General features: G+C 46.6%; 1 protein-coding gene and 5 non-coding genes across 55 annotated transcripts in view; all 6 read left to right on the forward strand.

Moving 5' to 3' along the window:
* The window catches only part of LOC110123122 (uncharacterized), a 265,818-nt gene that overhangs the window by 15,181 nt on the left and 232,153 nt on the right, over positions 1 to 18,484 (forward strand). For 44 of the 50 annotated variants that reach the window (XR_011491864.1, XR_011491870.1, XR_011491863.1 and 41 more), the window contains 3 exons: positions 1,443 to 1,593; positions 4,248 to 4,400; positions 5,178 to 5,322. The gene's annotated coding sequence lies outside the window, so the exon portion shown is untranslated. Of the gene's footprint in view, positions 1 to 1,442; positions 1,594 to 4,247; positions 4,401 to 5,173; positions 5,323 to 13,083; positions 16,535 to 17,968; positions 18,100 to 18,484 lie in introns of all 50 variants that reach the window. The other 6 variants (XM_070478088.1, XM_070478089.1, XM_070478087.1 and 3 more) reach the window with 6 other exon arrangements.
* LOC139038802 (small nucleolar RNA SNORD116) lies at positions 1,837 to 1,928 on the forward strand. Its single transcript, XR_011491945.1, has one exon. It is a non-coding gene; the product is annotated as a small nucleolar RNA SNORD116 (small nucleolar RNA).
* On the forward strand, positions 4,644 to 4,735 carry LOC139038801 (small nucleolar RNA SNORD116). The gene has a single exon (XR_011491944.1). It is a non-coding gene; the product is annotated as a small nucleolar RNA SNORD116 (small nucleolar RNA).
* On the forward strand, positions 5,562 to 5,651 carry LOC139038810 (small nucleolar RNA SNORD116). The gene has a single exon (XR_011491953.1). It is a non-coding gene; the product is annotated as a small nucleolar RNA SNORD116 (small nucleolar RNA).
* Positions 8,086 to 8,176, forward strand: LOC139038807 (small nucleolar RNA SNORD116). Its single transcript, XR_011491950.1, has one exon. It is a non-coding gene; the product is annotated as a small nucleolar RNA SNORD116 (small nucleolar RNA).
* LOC139038809 (small nucleolar RNA SNORD116) lies at positions 10,540 to 10,634 on the forward strand. Its single transcript, XR_011491952.1, has one exon. It is a non-coding gene; the product is annotated as a small nucleolar RNA SNORD116 (small nucleolar RNA).

Below are 18,484 nucleotides of genomic sequence, written 5' to 3' on the forward strand. Positions count from 1 at the left end.
GCACATTGTCCTCAGGTGGGCAGTTGCCAGGGGAGAGCAAAGCTTGAAGAGTGTGAAATGTACCTCAAGTGGTGGAACCCATGGATGGATGGGCAGGTGGCTGGATCGGCAAGTCAGTCAAGTTCCCTGAATTCTGGGTTGCCTTCAGGTTCAGTTGGAGTGAGTGTGGGGACGGACTATGGTGGCAGGTTCACAGGTTCATGGATCATCAAACAGTTGGCCTCTCCCGTGATTGGTTTCCTTTGCTGTAGATCTCTGGAGCCACGAGTGGTTCCCCAGTTGGCGTTGTATCTTGTCCTGGCCTGAGGGTCGTATGAAGCAGAGGGGATGTTTTCTGTCCATCTTGCCATGCTCTTCCCATGTGCATGGAGTGAATTTGTGCCTCAGGACATCCCAGTGTCATTTCTATACCCAGCCCACCTATCCTTGCCCAAGTTTAGGTGCTCTTCCCAGAAATTAGGGGGCAGGGGAAGAAATAGGGGAAGGGGAAGAAATTTTCTCCCTGTGGAAATAGGGGAGTCAACTGCCCACATGAGTGGCTACAGTTTTAAGGGCAGAAGGAGCTCTCTGGCGTGGTGCTTAGCAGCAAGGCTGTGCTCTTCTGCCATCCTGTGGCCAGAGGCGTCATGTGGGTTCAATCGTTGTGCCTCTTTGCTGGGTTCTGTGGTGTCATGACTGGTGTTTCAGGATGGTCGTGGATGACCTGAGTTTCGTATTGTGTCTGGGCTCATGGCAGTGATGTTACTGGTTCAAAAAGAACAAAGTGGCATGACAAGTGACCCAGTTGCTCTGAAGGATGGAGCCCCAGTATCTTTGTGCTTTGGAATGGCTCCAATGGCCTGTAGCTCTTTGTGTTGGTCAAGGAAGGGCTTCTAGCATGGCTGTTGACCAGGAAGCAAGCATGCTCATGTGTCAACTGGGCTGAGTCCACTGGGACCCTTTTGTCATGGGGCTGAAAGAGCCATTTTTTGTGGATATGCTCCATATCAGAGAAGGGGTTTAATGTCATGGAGGCCCTCAGGTACCTTTTATTCTTTCCCATGCTGGTGAGTCCATTGTGAGCAGAATAGGTGCCAAAAGTGGGTGTGTTTCCCTGAAATGTCAATGGCTGTTAGGCGAATGGGACTACATTCACCTGAGGGGGGTCTCGGGGTTCTTGGGGGACATCCTTAAATTGTGTTGGCGGCGATGACACGTGGAGTGGAATTGCAGGCCTGAGACCAGGCAGTTGGCAGATTGGCACTCTTTGTCCTGATGGCCCCTTGTCTCTAAATGTATCCACGCACCAACACATCCCTCTTTGGCTGCCTACACAGCACACCTTATTGCAGCAATTGAATGGTAGATGCCAGAATGATTGGCAATGCTCCCGGAGGCCTTGCCTCTTTCTCCCGTACACCTGGTGCTCTTCCTCATGCATGCATGTGTTTTCTCGCCCCAAGCCAGGTTGAGTGGCCCAAGATGGAAGACTGTTGGCAACAGGTTACCTGTTCTGTATTCCATGACACCCAGCCCCTCGAGATGAGTCTCACGAATCCCCAGATTCCAACTGGACAAGTGGCCCTTGAATGTACAGATGGAACAACCATGGTGGTAAGCAGCCTTTCTTTGAGGAAACCTAGTGGTTTGGCCCCAGGGATCTGGGCATGGTATTCACACCCTCACCTTCTAGGGTTTCCCTGGGGCATGCAAGGTCCCAGGGCCCAAGGCTTGGCTGTAGTTCCTGCCAAATGGCTGCAATCTGTGCACTCCCAAATGCTGACATGATTGAGCTCACTGACCTTCCTGGGATGGAGGTGGCGACTTTGCTCATGCCACTCCTGAGCACACGTGCTTGGATCGATGATGACTCCCACAAATGCATTCCTTGGAAATCTGAACAAAATGAGTGAGCCATCCCTACCGTCTCCTCATCGGCACTGAGGTCCAGCACGTGGCTCCCAGAGGAATCGAAGAGTCAGGGTCACATTCATTTGCTCCCTGGGGCGTGAGCAGCCACAGTGTGCAAACTGAGGGTGATGGCCTTGTGACGTGGAGGTGAGCCACAGGGAAAGGGGCTGCATCTCCCATGCTTGGGTTATGACTGGAGGCCACAAATTGTCTCTGTGTGCACGAGCTATCCAGGCCTTTTGTCTCCTGGTGTGGATGAGAGTGAGGGTAGCAGAGGAAGCAGAAGCCATTTGAGAGCATCTGGGCTGCCACTGAGTTTGTCGGGCCTCCGTGCACCCACTGCCTGGTCGCTGGCAGATAGCACAGCGTTTTCACTCAGGGTCAGAACAGGAGTCGTGGCCTCGGCCAGGCTTCTGTGTCACGTTTTTCTGGGGATGGATTGCTGCGTAGTTTTCTCCTGATAGTGAGAGGAGATCAATGGGCAGAGTGTCCAGAAGGTGGGCCAAGCTGAGGGCCCCTCATCTGATCGTTTCTTTGGTTGGTGTGCATGGGCACTGGTGTTGGGAGACTGAGCCTGGAAATTGCACTAGGGTATACCGTGGATAAAAATCCTGTGTCAACAGGAGGACTAGCACATTGCCCTGAAGTGGGTGGATGCTGGGGGAGAGCAAGGTTTGGAGATCTTGAAATGCACCTCGAATGGTGGAAGAACCCATGGGTGGATGGATGTGTGGATGGATCAGCCAGTCAGTCAGGTTCCCTAAAGTCTGGGTTGCCTTCATATACAGTTGGAGTGAGTGTGGGGAAGGATCATAGTGGCAGATTCATAGGTTCAAGGACCATCCAACAGTTGGCCTCTCCCATCGTTGGTTTCCTTTGTGACAGGCTTTGAGCCAGTAGTGGTTTCCAACATGGCACTGTATCTTGTCCTGACCTCGGGGCCAAGTGTGAACTATTCATTGCATGGAATTCTCCAGGAATTCTCCAGGCCAGAACACTGGACTGGGTAGCCTTTCCTTTCACCAGGGGATCTTCCCCACCCAGGGATCAAACCCAGGTTTCCCATATTCCAGCGGATTCTTTACCATCTGAGCCTCCTGGGAAGCCCAAGAATACTGTAGTGGGTAGCTTTTCCCTTCCCCAGCAGATCTTCCCAACCTAGGAATCAAAGGACGGTCTCCTAAATTGCAGGCAGATTCTTTACCAGCTGAGCTATCAGGCAGGCCACGTGTGAGGCAGAGGGGATATTTTCTCTCCATCGCGCCACATTCTCCAGTGTGCATGGAATGATGCTCTGCCTCAGGACATCCCAGCGTCATTTCTGTACCCATCCCACCTATCCTTGCACAAGTTTAGTAGCTCTTCCCTGAACTCAGGCGCTAGGACCCCATGGAAATGGGAGTCAGATGCTCCTGTGAGTGTCTGCAGTTTTAAGGGCAGGGGAATCTGTCTGGTGTGGGGCTCATTTTGTCATGCAGTCTGCTGGCTCAGCGAGGCTGTGCTCTCCTACATGCCTGGCTTCTGGCCAGAGGTGTCATGTGGGTTCAGTCATCTCGCCTCTTTACTGGTTTGTGTCATGACCTGGCTGGTGGTGTCGGAATGGTTGTGGACGACCTGAGTCATGCTGTGTGTGGGTTCACAGCAGTTATGTTACTGCCTTACAGAGAGCAAGGTAGCATGGCAAGTGACCCAGTTGCTGTAAGGGTGGAGCCCCAGCATCTTTGCACTTCAGGAAGTCTCCGATGGCCTACATCTTTTCATGGTGCCTAAGGAAGGCCTTCTAGCATGGCTTTTGGCCAGGAAGCAAAGCATGCTCGTGTGTCAGCTGGGCTAAGCGTAGATGTCCATCAGGGCCCCTTTGTTGCAGGACTGAAAGAGACATTTTTCGTGGATCTGTTCCCTGTCAGGGAAGGGTCTTATTGTTGTGGAAGCCCTCAGATACCTTTTATCCTTCCCTGTGCTGGGCAGTCCATTGTGAGCAGAGTATGTGGCAAGAACAGGTGTGATTCCCTAGAAGGGCAGTGTCTGTTAGGCCAAGGGGCCCCAGTCCCCTGAGGGTGTCTCAGGGCTTCACAGAGGACATCCTTGAGCTGTGTCAGCAGGGACGGCATGAAGAGCGGAATTGCAGGGCCCAAGACCAGGGAGTTGGCAGATTGGCAGTCTTTGTCCTGCAGGCCCCTTGACTCTGAAGGTATCCGTGCACCCATGTACCATCTTTGACGGCTGACACACCAGACTGAGGTGCACCAATTGAATGGTAGATGCAAGAAGGAGAGCAGCACTTCTGGAGGCTTTGCCTCTTTCCCCAGTATGGCTGTTGCTCTTCCTCACACATGTGTGTGTTTTCTCACCCCAAGCCAGTGGCCTTGAGTGACCTGGGATGGAAGACTATTTGCAACAGAGAACCCATCACATATTCCATGACAACTGTCCTGGCAAGATGAGGCATGCAAGCCCCCAGGGACTTCTGGAAATTGGCCCTTCGATGTACAGGTGGATCACCCATGGCGGTAAGCAGCCCTTCTTTGAGGAAACCTAGTGGTTTGGCCCCAAGGATTTGGGCATGGGATCCATGCCCTCACCTTATGGGGTTTCCCTGGGGCATGCAAGGTCCCGGGGCCCGAGGCTTGGCTGTAGTTCCTGCCACATGACTGCAATCTGTGCACTCCCGAATGCTGACATGATTAAGCTCACTGACCTTCCTGGGATGGAGGTGGTGACTTTGCTCATGTCGCTCCTGAGCACACGTGCTTGGATCGATGATGACTCCCACAAATGCATTCCTTGGAAATCTGAACAAAATGAGTGAGCCATCCCTACCGTCTCCTCATCGGAACTGAGGTCCAGCACGTGTCTCCCAGAGGAAACCCTCAGAAACTTTTTTCCTTTCCCCACTGGCATGCTCTTTGTGAGCAGACTCGGTGCCTAGAGTGGGTGTGTTCCTCTGGAACAGCAGTGGCTATTAGACCAAGGGGCCCCTGTTCCCCTGAGGGCATCTTGGGGATTCATGGAGGACATCCTTAAGCTGTGTTGGTGGGGATGGCATGGGGAGAGGAATTGCAGGGCCCAAGACCAGGGGGTTGACAGATTGTTGCTCTTTGTCCTGATGGCCCCTTGAATCTGAAGCAATCCACATTCGTGTTTGGCTTCTGACATACCAGATTGAGGTGCAGCAATTGAATGGTAGATGCAAGTGTGAGGGCAATGCTCCTGGGGGCCTTGCCTCTTTCCCTCGTATGCCTGTCTCTCTTCCTCATGCTTGCATGTTTTTTCTTGCCTCAAGCCAGATTGAGTGGCCCAGGATGGAAGACCATTGGCACCAGGGGACGCGTTACATATTCCATGACTCCCAGCCTGGAAAGTTGAGGCCTACGAGCCACCACAGGCCACTGGACACACGGCTGTAGTGGTCCAGGTGGAACACCAATGGCTGTAAGTGGCCCTTTCTTCACGTAAACCTGGTTTGGCCATAGGGCTCTGGGTGTGGTATCTGCTTTTTCACCTTTGTATTTTCCTGGTGCACGCAAGGTCCCATGGCCCACAGCTTGGCTGTAGTTCCTGCCTCTTGGCTGGGATCTGTGCAGTTCCAACTGCTGAAGTGATTGAGATTGTTGGCTTTCCTGGGGTAGAGGTCCCGGCTTTGCTCATTCAGCATCTGAGCACATGCACTTAGATGGATGATGATTCCCACAAAGGCAACCTTGAAAATCTGACAAAATGAATTATCAATCCTTATCATGTTCTCTTTGGAACTAAGGTCTAGCATGTGGCTCCCAGAGGGATGGAATGGACAGGGTCATATTGCCTTTGCTCCCTGGGGCATCAGCGGCAACAGCGTGGAAGCTGAGAGTGACAACCTTGTGGTGTGTAGGTGAGCCATGGGGAAAAGGGCCTGCATCTCCCATCCTCAGGGGACAGCTAGAGATCATGTGTTGTCCCTGGTTGCACAAGACTGGCCAAAGCTATTGTCTTTTGCTGTGGGTGAAAGTGCTGTGGCAGAGAAAGTGAAAGCCATTTGTGGGCCTCTGGGCTGATATTGAGTTCATCAGGCCTCTGCCTGCCCATTGTCTAGTCCCCTGGAGAAAACAAATTGTTTTTGTTCAGATTCAGAATGGGAGTTGTGGCCTCAGCCAGACTTCTCTTTCATGTTCTCCTGGGGAATAGGATGCTACATAGTTTTCTCCTGATATTTGAAGAAGTAAATGAGCATAGTGTCCAGGAGTTTGGGCAAGCTGATGGACCCTTCTTGTATAATTTCTTTTGTTTCGTGTGTGAGTGTGCACAGGTGTTAGGAGGCTGAATCTGGAAGGTGCCTTAGTGCCTTTCCAAGGAAATCAGAATCCTATGTTGATGGGAAGGTCCAGCATGTTTCCCTGATGCGGGTGGTTGGCAGGAAGTGAGGAAAGCTTGGACAGCAGGAAATATGCCCGGAATGGTGGTTGAACCAATGGGTGAGTAAGCAGGTGGATGGATAAATTTTTCAGTCAGGTTTCATGGACTCTTTGTGTTTCCTTAAGTGCATTTGGAATGAGTATTAGGAAGGACAACAGTGGCAGATTTATGGACCATCCAAGTTTTCCTCTCCCATAATCGGTTTCCTTTGTGGCGGAACTCCAGATCCGCAAGTGGTTGGTATCATGTCCTGTCTTGTCCTGGTGGCCAATTATGAGGCAAAGGGGATGTTTTCTGTCCATCTTTCCATGTTCTCCCTCTGTGCATGGCATAAGGTGTGCCTCGGGACATCCACATGTCATTCCTATATCCAGCCCACCTATCCTTTCCCAAGTTTAGGAGTTTTTCCTGGAATTCAGTGGGCTGGACCCGATAGAAACAGAGGAGTCAGTTGCCCACATAAGCAGGTGCTGTCTTAGGGACAGGAGAGGCTTTCTGGCACAGTGGTCTTTTTGTTTCGTGGCCTGCTGGTGCAGCAACACTGTGGTCTCTTGCATTCCTATCCGCAAGCCAGAGACATCATCGTGGGTTCAGCAGCCACGGCTGTTTCTGGATCCTGTCATGGCATGGCTTGTGCTGTCAGGATGGTCGTGGATCACCTGGGTCTTGTGTTGTTTCCGGGGCCACTGTAGTGATGTTACTACCTTAAAAAGTGCAGTACATCACGATGAGCAACTTAAGTGCTGTAAAGGGTGGAGCCCCACATCTTTGCATTTCAGAATGGTCCCAATGGCCTATAGCTTTTTGTATATTTCAAGCTAAATGCTTGTAGCACAGCTGTAGTCCAGGAAGCAAGTACACTCATGTGCCACCCAGATTGTTCACAGCTGTACTATGGAGCCCCTTTGTTGCACAGCCCAAGAAATAGTTTCATGGATAATCTCCCTGTCAAAGGAGGGCCTTATTCTTGTGCAAGCTCTCAAATACCTTTGTTCCTTCCCCATGGTGGTGAGACAGTTGTGAGCAGAGTAGGTGCCAAGAGTGTGTTTGTTTTCCTGGAGGAACAGTGGTAATTCAGACAAGGTGGCCTCCTTCCCCCAAGGGTGAGTTAGGGATTCTTAGAGATTATCTTTACATTGTGCTGTCAGTGATGGTAAGAAGAGTGGATTTGCGGACTCTGAGACCAGTGAGTTGACAGAACATTGGCACTTTGTCCTGTTGACCTCTTGACACTGAATTTTTCCCTATAGCAATGCATTCATTTTTGGCTTCTGACACACGAAACAGAGTTGCAGCAGTTGAGTCATAGATGGCAGTATGAATCTCAACTCTCCTGTGAGTATTGCCTCTGTCTGCTATGTGCCTGTTGCTATTCTTCAAGCCTGCAGATATTTTCTTGCCTCAAGTTAGTTTCAGTCACCAACTTGGAATACCATTGCCACAGATAACCTTTTGCATATTCTGTGACACTTGGCTTGTGGAGGTGAGGCCAGGTGAAATTAGTGATCCTCCATATCTGAGTGGACATGCAGCCCATGGGGATACAGGTAGAACACCCATGGTTGTAAGTGGCAGTTCTTTCCCAAAACCTAGTGGTTTGTCTACAGGCCTCTGGGTGCGGGGGTTGCACCCTTACCTTCTGTGCTTACTCTCCGGCATTCAAGTCCCATGGCCTGAGGCTTGACTACAATTCCTACCCTTGTCTTGGCTCTGGGCAGTCCCAAATGCTGATGAGATTGGGCTCGCCTACAGTCCTAAGGTAGAAGCCACAACTTTCCACATCCAGTGTCTGAGTACATGGTAGGATTGTATTGACTGCCTCAAATGCATTCCTTGGAAATCTAAACAAAATGAGTGAGCAGTCCCTATGGTCTCCTCATTGGAATTAAGTTCCAGTGTGTGGTTCCCACAGGGAAAATAGAGAGAATGCCAAGTTGCGTTTGTTTCCTTGTGCTTCAGCAGCTTCACTGTGTAAGTTGAGGGTGACAGCCATCTCATGGGAAGAGGAGCCTGGGGCTCCCATCCTCTTTGGATGGCTGCAGACAGCATGTCTGGTCTGGGTTTATGAGCCTAGTCAGGACTGTGGTCTCCTGCTGTGGGTGAGGGTGAGATAGCAGAGGATGCAGGAGTTGTTTGAGAGCCTCTGGGCTGCCACTGTGTTCATGCCTCCACTCGGTTGTTGCCTTGTCTCTTAGAGGAAACCATAATCTTTACACTCAGAGTCAGAACAGGAGTCCTCGCCTAGGTTGGTCTTCTATGTCATGTTCTACTGGAGAGAAAGGATACAGAGTAAGTTTCTCCTGATGGTTGGAGAACATCAGTCACTGTCCCCAGCACGTTGTCCAAGCCTATGTCCCCTTTTTGGGTTGTGTCCCACTCGTATGTGAGTGAACATGAGTGCTGGGAGAGTGGGCCTGGAAAATGTTTTGAGGCAATAAATATTCTGTGTTAATGGGAGAGTCTGGCACATTGGCTCTGAGGCAGGTGTATTTCGGGGCAGTTGAAAGGTGAGAGGGTGGTGAATGTGTGTGGAATGAGCAGTGAACCCATGGCTGGACTGGTGAGTGGAGGTGTCAGCGAGTCTAGAGGGCTCCCTGAGCTCTTTTGGTTGCCTTCAGTGCATTTGTGCTCAGTGTCTGGAAGGCCTAGGGAAACAGATTCAGGGACTGTACCCTATTTGGCCTCTTTTTGATTAACTTCCTTCACTTTGTGTCTTCATGGTGCTGAATGTTTGTTATTGTAGTATTGTATCATGTCTTGACCTGTGTGCTGATTATGAGGCATGAGGTCCCCATCTGGCTACATTTTCTCTGTGTTGACCTTGTGAAGTTGTTCCTTAGGCCATCCTAAATTTTTTTCTACCCAGCCCTCCTAGCCTTCCCTAAAGGTTGGAGTTCTTCCCAGAGGTCATTGGGTGGGACCTTGTAGGAACAGGGGAGTTGGCTGCTAAGGAGAGATTGCAGGTTTAGGGTCAGGAGAGGCTGTCTGGGGGATGGGTCATCTTGACATGCCACCAGCTGGTACAGTGAGCTCATGGTCTCTGGCATGCCTGGCCTCAGTCCAGAGAATCAGTGAGGATTGTGGTCACAACTGTTTGTTGGGTTTTCTCATGGCATGGCTATGGGTGTCACATTGTTCCTGGAGGACCCGGGTCTCAGTATGTCTCTGGGTTATGTCTGTGATATTCCTGGCTAAAGAAATTTCAAAGCTTCATGGTGAGTGTCCCAGTTGATATAAAGTGTCTAGCTCTGTAACTTTGGGTTTTGGAGTAGCTTGGCATGTTTTCCAAGTTAAGGGCCTCTGCCTTGGCTGTAGTCCAGGACTAAGTGCACTCTTGAGTCCCCCGAGGCAGTTCAGGTGTGCCTCAGGGACTCTGTTGCGGGGCCCAAGGAGCCACTTTTCACTGTGGACCCCACTTTCAGGCAAGTGCCGTTTTCTCATGTAAGCTCCCAGTTTCCTTGTTGCCCTGTTGGCAGGTCCATTGTGAGCAAAGTAGGTGCCAAGACTGATTGTTTCCCCAGAGTGTCAGTGGCTGTTAGGTTGGCATGGTGGGCCCAGTTTTCCTGGGTATGTCAAGAGGTTCAAGATTTACACCTTTAAGCTGTGTCAGCAGGCACAGTATTCAGGAATGGAATTGGAGGGCCCAAAACCAGGGATGTGATGGACCAGTGGCTTTCTTTGGCCTGATAGTTGCCCACTCTGAAAGTGTCCTTGCCCCAGTGCATTCACATTTGACTCCTCCTACACAGACAAGGGGCAGGATATAAAACAAAGGCAAGATAGAGCCCAGTATTCCAGGTGGCATTGACCCTTTTTCCTGTACATGTTCTTCATGAACCTATGCATGTTCTTCAGGTATGTATATAAATTCTTGCTTCAACTCAGATGGAGTCCCCAGGGATCAAAACCATCAGTGTGGTATCCTTCCCATATTCCATGACATCTGGCTAGGTGAGGTCAGGCAGGGGAGCCCCTGGAGGCATGTTGGCATAAGCCCATGGGGTAATGGTGGAATGCCCATAGTGGTAAGTGGCACTTCGTCGTGGGAACCTACTGGTTTGGCCTGGACCTCTGTGAGCTGGGGCTGCACCATCAGATTCTGGGCTTTCCCTGGGACATGTGAGCCCTGATGGCCTGAAGCTTGACGGCACTGCCTCCCGCATGACTGGGCTCCGATGGGTCCTGAATGCTGATGTGACTGAGTTCCCTGGCCACCTCAGGCTGGAGGCCATAGGTCCAGAGTCTGAGCACATGCTTAAACTGATGATGACTCCAAAAAAAGGCATACCTTGGAAATCTAAGCAAAATGAGTATGAAAAGCCTCTACTGTCTCCTCATCAGAACTGGGGTCCTAAATGTGGCTCCCACAGGGAACGTAGACAGGCTGTCACATTGCATTTGCCCCCTTGGCCATCAGCAGCCACTTTGTGCAAGTTGAGGGTGATGACTTTCTTGTGGGAAGAGGAGCCTTTGGGGAAAAAGTCTGGGACTCCCATCCCTGGGGGATGGCTAGGGACAGTGGGTCATCCGGCTAACCAGGTCTGTGTTCTGCTTCCATGGATGAGAGTGCAGGTGGTAAAGGAAGTGGGAGCCTTTTAGGGTCTCTGGCCTGCCATTGAGTTCTTCAGGCATCTCCCAGGTCATTGCCTTATCCCTGGAGGATACCTAAGTCTTTACACACAGGGTCAGAGCAGGAGCCCTGCATAGGCCGGGCTTCTCTGTCGTGTTCTATGAGGAGATGGGATGAATGTTAGAAGGTTTTTCCTGATGACCTTAGAAAATCAACAGACCACCATCCATGGGATGTGAGCTAAGCTGACAGCCCCTCCTCAGATCACATCCCCCTTGTGTGTGTGTGTGTGTGTGTGTGTGTGTGTGTGTGTGTGTGTGGTGGGGCGAGGTCAGGGGGGGCAGGCACTGGGCTTGAGAGGTTGGGCCTGGAAAATGTCTAACAGAATTTTTGAGGAAATCAAAATTCTGTGTAGAGGAGAGGGTCTGGCACTTTGACCTGAGGTGGGTAGATACTAGGACAGAGAATGGCAAAGAGTGAGAAATGCACTAGGAATTGTGCATGAAGCCCTGGGTGAAATGCTTTGTGGATAAACTGGCAAGTCTGTAGAGTTCCTTGAACTCTTTGGGTTGCCTTCAGGTACATTTTGAGCCAGTTTCAGGAAGCACTGAGGGTGCAGGTTCATGTACCCATCCCCCCCAGTGGCTTCTCCTTTGATTGACTGCTTTGTGGTGGATTTTTGTGGCAGCAGTGGTTGGCATCAAGGCATTGTATCATATCTTGGCATGGAGGCCAATTATGAGGCTAGTGTTTGTTTTATCCATGTCTGGCCAGGTTCTCCCTGTGTTGATGATGTAAAGATGTTCCTCAGGACATTACAGGGTCATTTCTATACCCAGCCCACCTAGCCTTCTCTTAGGTTTGGAGCTCTTTCCTGGAGGTTATTAGACTGGATCCTGTGGAAACAGGGGAGTCAGCTTCCAAGGAGAGGCTGTCTGTCATGAGCGTCATTTTGTCATGCCACTGGCTGGTGCATCAAACCTATGATCCCTGGAGTACCAGGCCTCAGGCCAGAGAAGTCATGGTGGATTCAGAGCTTGCAGCTGTTTGCTGGGTTATGTTGTGGAATGGCTGTGGGTGTCACATTGGTCCTTGAGGACCTGGGTCTCATGGTGTCTCTGGTGTGGACAGTGATTTTCCTGGTTTATGAATTTGCAAGGTTCTGTAGTTTTGGTGACTGTGGATGTCACCATGGTCCTAGAAGAGCTCTTGGTTTGCTAAAGTATGGGCACTGATGGGACTGGACTTCAAAAGTGCGAGGCCCCACATCAGTTTACTCAACTGTTTTAGGTGTCTCGCCTTACAACTTTGGGCATTGGATAGGCTCCATTTCCTTTCTGTCTCTGTGTGGTCCAAATGAAGGACTTATCTTTGCCTTAGGCTCAGAAACAACCTTGTTGTGAGTACTTACCTAGCTAATGTAGCCATCCCCAGGTTGTGTATGACTTTCTATGGTATATCATTGTATATTTTCTTTTTTTTCTTTTAATGTGGCTCATTGAACATTTTTATTTTAGCTCTGTAAATCAGGATCATGATTTTTTTTTTGTTATTCATCTTTTTCTTTTCCTACTTGTTTTCTTCACTTTTTGTCATATGTGTTATACTATGATATAGTTGCCATTGTTTTCAGTCAAGTGCTTTATAAAAAATTTTCAGAGCCCTCCTTTCCCATTTTTAATTGGTGTGCTGCAAGAATTTTAAAAAACTCTTTTTATTGATGTGTATTTTATTGACCCTTATTTTTGTTGTATGTGACCTTATAATATCACACTTCATGTTTTTGTTTTTACTCTTGTTTTTTTAGTTGTTTAATTGACCTTTTTAAACCAAGAATTTTTGCCAATTTAAATATTTCTTTAAATAATAAATTACACCTAAATGTTTCTTAGTCCTCTTGTCAGGTTCTCTTTTGTTTTTTGCTTTCATATTTTCCCAAAATGTTATATAATTTTTTATGAACATTTTTATGAACTTTTTTTTACATTCTGATTCTAGATGCCTTTTTTTTTCCCATTTATTTTTATTAGTTGGAGGCTAATTACTTTACAACATTGCAGTGGTTTTTGTCATACATTGAAATGAATTAGCCATGGATTTACATGTATTCCCCATCCTTTTTTAATTTCTGGATTTTTAACTGTAGGAATTTTTAAATTGTGAATTCACTGTTTTGTTTATGTTTGTACTACTATTTTTGTATGTTTAACCTTACTTGTACAATATTACAGACTCTAGAGAGTCTCTTGGGCTGCAAGATCAAACCAGTCAATCCTAAAGAAACTCATTCCTGAATACTCATTGGAAGGACTGACGCTGAAGCTGAAGCTCCAATACTTTGGCCACCTGATGTGAAGAACTGACTCATTGGAAAAGACCCTGATGCTGGGAAAAATTGAAGGCAGGAGGAGAAGGGGACAACAGAGGATGAGATGGTTGGATGGCATCACCAACTCAATGGACATGAGACTGAGTAAACTCTGGGAGTTGGTGATGGACAGAGAGGCCTGGCATTCTGTAGTCCATGGGATCCCAAAGTCGGACATGACTGAGTGACTGAACAACAACAGACCTCTGTCCATAGTTCTTCAGACACACTGTTTAACTATATTTAGTCCCTTGAATCTATTTGTTACCTCTACTGTGAATTCATACAGGATTTGATTTATGTCATACCTGGCTGGCCTAGTGTTTTTCCCAGTTTTCTTTAGCTTAAGCCTGAATTTGCTATTAGAAGCTGATGATCTGAGCCAGTCAGTTCCAGGTCTTGTTTTTGCTGGCTGTCTATAGCCTCTCCATCTTTGGCTACAAAGAATGTAATCAATCTGATTTCAGTATTTACCATTTGGTGGCCACAACTGGAAAAGGTCAGTTTTCATTCCAATCCCGAAGAAAGGCAATGCCAAAGAATGCTCAAACTACTGCCCATTGCACTCACCTCACATGCTAGTAAAGTAATGCTCAAAATTCTCCAAGCCAGGCTGCAACAGTATTTGAACCATGAACTTCCATATGTCCAAGCTGAATTTATAAAAGGCAGAGGAACCAGAGATCAAATTGGCAACATCTGTTAGATCATGGAAAAAGCAAGAGAATTCCAGAAAAGCATCTGCTTCTGCTTTATTGGCTATGCCAAAGCCTTTGACTGTGTGGATCACAACAAACTGTGGAAAATTCTACAAGAGATGGGAATACCACACCATCTGACCTGCCTCTGGAGAAATCTGTATGCATGACAGGAAGCAACAGTTAGAACTGGACATGGAACAACAGACTGGTTCTAAATAGGGAAAGGATTACATCAAGGCTGTATATTGTCACCCTGCTTGTTTAACTTATATACAGAGTACATCATTGGAGAAGGAAATGGCCATCAACTCAAGTACTCTTGCCTGGAAAAATCCCATGCATGGAGGAGCCTGGTGAGCTGCAGTCCATGGGGTTGCTAGGAGTCAGACACGACTGAGTGACTTCACTTTCACTTTTCACTTTCATGCATTGGAGAAGGAAATGCCAACCCACTCTAGTGTTCTTGCCTGGAGAATCCCAGGGATGGGGGAGCCTGGTGGGCTGCCATCTATGGGCTCGCACAGAGTTGGACACAGCTGAAGTGACTTAGCAGCAGCAGCAACAGAATACATCATGAGCAACACTGGGCTGGATGAAGCACATGCTGGAATCAAGATTGCTGGGAGAAATATCAATAACCTCAGATACGCACATGACACCACCCTTATGGCAGAAAACAAAGAAGAACTAAAGAGCCCTTTGATGAAAGTGAAAGAGGAGAATGAAAAAGCAGACTTAAAACTCAGCATTCAGAAAACTAAGATCATGGCATCTGGTCCCATCACTTCATGGCAAGTAGATGGGGAAACAGTGGAAACAAGGACAGACTTTATATTTCGGGACTCCAAAATCACTGCAGATGGTGACTACAGCCATGAAATTAAAAGACGCTTGTTCCTTGGGAGAAAAGCTATGACTAACATAGACAGTATATTAAAAAACAGAGAGATTACTTGGCCAAAAAAGGTCCATCTAGTCAAAGCTATGGTTTTTCTAGTAGTCATGTATGGATGTGCGAGTTGGACTATAAAGAAAGCTGAGCCCCAAAGAATTGATACTTTTGAACTGTGTTGTTGGAGAAGACTCTTGAGAGCCCCTTGGACTGCAGAGAGCTCCAGCCAGTCCATCCTAAAGGCAATCAGTCCTGAATATTCATTGGAAGGACTGATGCTGAAACTGAAACTCCAATACTTTGGCTACCTGATGCAAATAACTGACTCATTGGAAAAGACCCTAATGGTGGGAAAGATTGAAGGCAGGAGGAGAAAAGGATGACAGAGGATGAGATGTTTGGATGGCATCACCAACTCATCGGACATGAGCTTGAGTAAACTCTGGGATTTGGTGATAGACAGGGAGGCCTGACATGCTGCAGTCCATATGGTCGCAAAGAGTCAGACACAACTGAGCAACTGAACTGAACTGATGTCCATGTGTAAAGTCATCTCTTGTGTTGTTGAAAAAGGGTATTTGCTATGACTAGTGCATTTTCTTGGCAGAATTCAGTTAGGCTTTGTCCTGCTTCATTTTGTTCTCAAAGGCCAAACTTACCTGTTATTACTCCAGGTGTCTCTTGACTTCCTACTTTTGCATTCCAATCCCTGATGATGAGTAGAATATCTTTTTAAGTATTAGTTCTAGGAAGTCTTCTAGGTCTTCATAGAAATGGTCAACTTCAGCTTCTTCTGTATCCATGGTAGGGGTATAGACTTCAATTACTATAATGCTGACTGAGTTGCCTTGGGAACAAATCAAGATGATTCTGTCATTTTTTGAGGTTGCACCCAAGTACTGTATTTTGGACTCTTTTGTTGATTATGAGGGCTACTCCATTTCTTTTACGGGATTCTTGCCCACAGTGGCAGATATATATAATGGTCATCTGAATTAAGTTTGCCTATTCCTATCCATTTTGGTCACTGATTGCTAAGATATTGATGTTTATTCTTACCATCTCCTGCTTGACCGCATCCAATTTACTTTGACCCATGGGCCTAACATTCCAGGTCCCTATGCAATACTGTTCTTTGCAGCACTGAATTTTACTTGCATCAACAGACACACTCACAGCTGAGCAGCGTATCCACTTTGGCCCAGACACTTCATTCATTCTGGGGCTATTAGCAATTCTCCCCCACTCTTCCCCAGTGGCACGTTGGACACCTTCAGACCTGAGCGACTCATCTTTTGGTATCATATCTTTTTGGCCTTTTGTACAGTTCATGAGGCAAGTATGCTGAGGTGGTTTACCATTGCCTCCTCTCAGTGGTCATGTACAGTTGTGAGAACTGGACTGAAAAGAAGGCAGAATGCCAAAAAATTGATGCCTTCAAACTGCTGTGCTGGAAAAGACTCCTGAAAGTCCCTTGGACAGCAATGGGATCAAACCAGTCAATCTTAAGGGAGACCAACCCTCCTTATTCACTTCAAGGACTGATATTCAAGCTGAAGCTCCAGTATTTTGGCCATCTGACGTGAAGAGGCAACTCATTAGAAAAGTCAGTGATTTGGGAAAAGATTGAAGGCTGAAGGAGAAGAGGGCATCAGAGGATAAGATGGCTGGATGGTGTCACCAGTGCAATGAACATGAACTTTGGCAAACTCCAGGAGATGGTGAGGGACATGAAGGCCTGGTGTGCTACAGTCCATGGGGTCGCAAAGAGTTACATGACTGGGCAACTGAACAACAGCAGAAACCTTAGTTTATTAGTATTCTTTTTAATGAGTTATTTAATATCTAGATATCTTATTTTTTCACACAGATCCTTTATGGGATTTGGATCATTTTTTCTGTTTTTAAATGTTTTTGATCTTTTGATCCTCACTAATTTCACTTAATATCTTCCATGTTTTGTGCTCTCTAATAATGATCGTGTCTGGTAAACTTTTCTTAGTTATTATGCAATTCCATTTTCATTTCATTTATTTAATTTATATTTTTGTTATTTACTGGAGATTTGTCTTCATTTTCACTTTTTAAAGATATTTTATATTCACAATGCAAATTTTTCATCAGTATTTTATTATTTATTCTGATAACTGCATTGTTTCATCTTTTGTTTCTTTCATTGATTTTCTATTCACATTCTTTTCATGATTACTTTTCTTCTGTAATGGGTCATCTTTTCATTTCTATCTGGAAGTTTTTTTATTGTAGTATAGTTGATAAATAGTATTGTGCCAATTTCTTTATATAGCAGAGTGACTCAGTTATACACATATATACATTTTTATGCTCTTCCATTATGACTAATAACAGAATATTGAATGTCATTTCTTGTGTTATACACTTAGGACCTTGTCTATCCATTCTAAATATAATAGTTTATATCTACCAAACCCAAACTCCCAGTTCATCCCTTTCCCTCCCCCTCCTTCCCCTTGGCAGCCACAAGTTTGTTCTCTATATCTGTGCATGTCTTTCTGTTTTGTAGATAGATTCATTTGTGCCTTATTTCAATTCCACATGTAGGTGATATATTCTACTTGTCTATCTCTTTCTGACTTAATTTAGTATGATAGTCTCTAGTTGTAGCTCTGTTGTGCAGTTTTTATATTAAAGTAGGGTACCTGATTTCTATTACAGTTTTTATTTTAGTTCCTAAACCCTGTTTTGGTTTAATTCAACGTCTTACATCTAAAGTTTGTGGTTTTCTTTGCAGTCCAATTGTCAGAGCTGATTTGTTGCTATTTTGGTCCCTTGGTTTCTTTGATTTTGCTTAGTCTTCATGTAGCTCCTGCTAGTCATGCATAAGGTGTTAGAAGGTTTTTTCTACACTGAGTTGTCTCTCTGGAGTGAGAGACTCTACATACAGAAATGAATAGTTTCTGTTAGTTCAGGCAGCTCAGTTTCATGGTGTGACCTGATCTGTGTCACCTGGCTTTTAGCCTTCCTAGGTACAGAGGGAGATTCTCTAGCCTAGAGGGAGATTATCTAGTCTAGAGATTTTCAAGACTAAGTGAGAATACGTGCAGTGTAGGGATTCCTAGGCCAGTTGATCAGTGAAATTTTTACCAAAAAATTTCACTTCTGCTCTATTTTTATAGTTCAACTTAGAATCACACTTGATTTCTTTTGAAAGAATTATATTTGTTTCACCTTGAGAAGTGAAATGATGGAGAATATTTGACCAAATCTGCCATTCAAACCTCACAGTTCATTGGAGACTCACACACTGGTAAGCATTTTGTCCTGAGAATACTGACATTAGAGTGTTGTAACATTCCAATAGTAATAAAACTCTGGCCAAGCCAGTTAGTTAACTGATACTAGATCATTGACTGTGATGACCTCGTCTCCATCATTTAAAACTGCTGATGGTTGTGTCTAAAGGTGTTGGGATCCTGATTGCTCAGTCTCTGCTACATAACTTACTGTGTCCTACTACAAATGTACCTGCATTGGTGATGAGTTCAAAGTGGGTCTCGGAGGAATCTGAATAAAATGACTGACAAAATTATTTCTGTGAGGTGAGGTCCAGCACAAGGGAATATACTAGGCTATGGAGGGAGTTCAGTTGGTCAAGTAGTATCAATAGTGACTATCATGTTTAAAGTTAACAA

Source organism: Odocoileus virginianus, chromosome 16 (genome assembly GCF_023699985.2).
Source record: "Odocoileus virginianus isolate 20LAN1187 ecotype Illinois chromosome 16, Ovbor_1.2, whole genome shotgun sequence".
NCBI classification, from domain to species: Eukaryota; Metazoa; Chordata; class Mammalia; order Artiodactyla; family Cervidae; genus Odocoileus; species Odocoileus virginianus.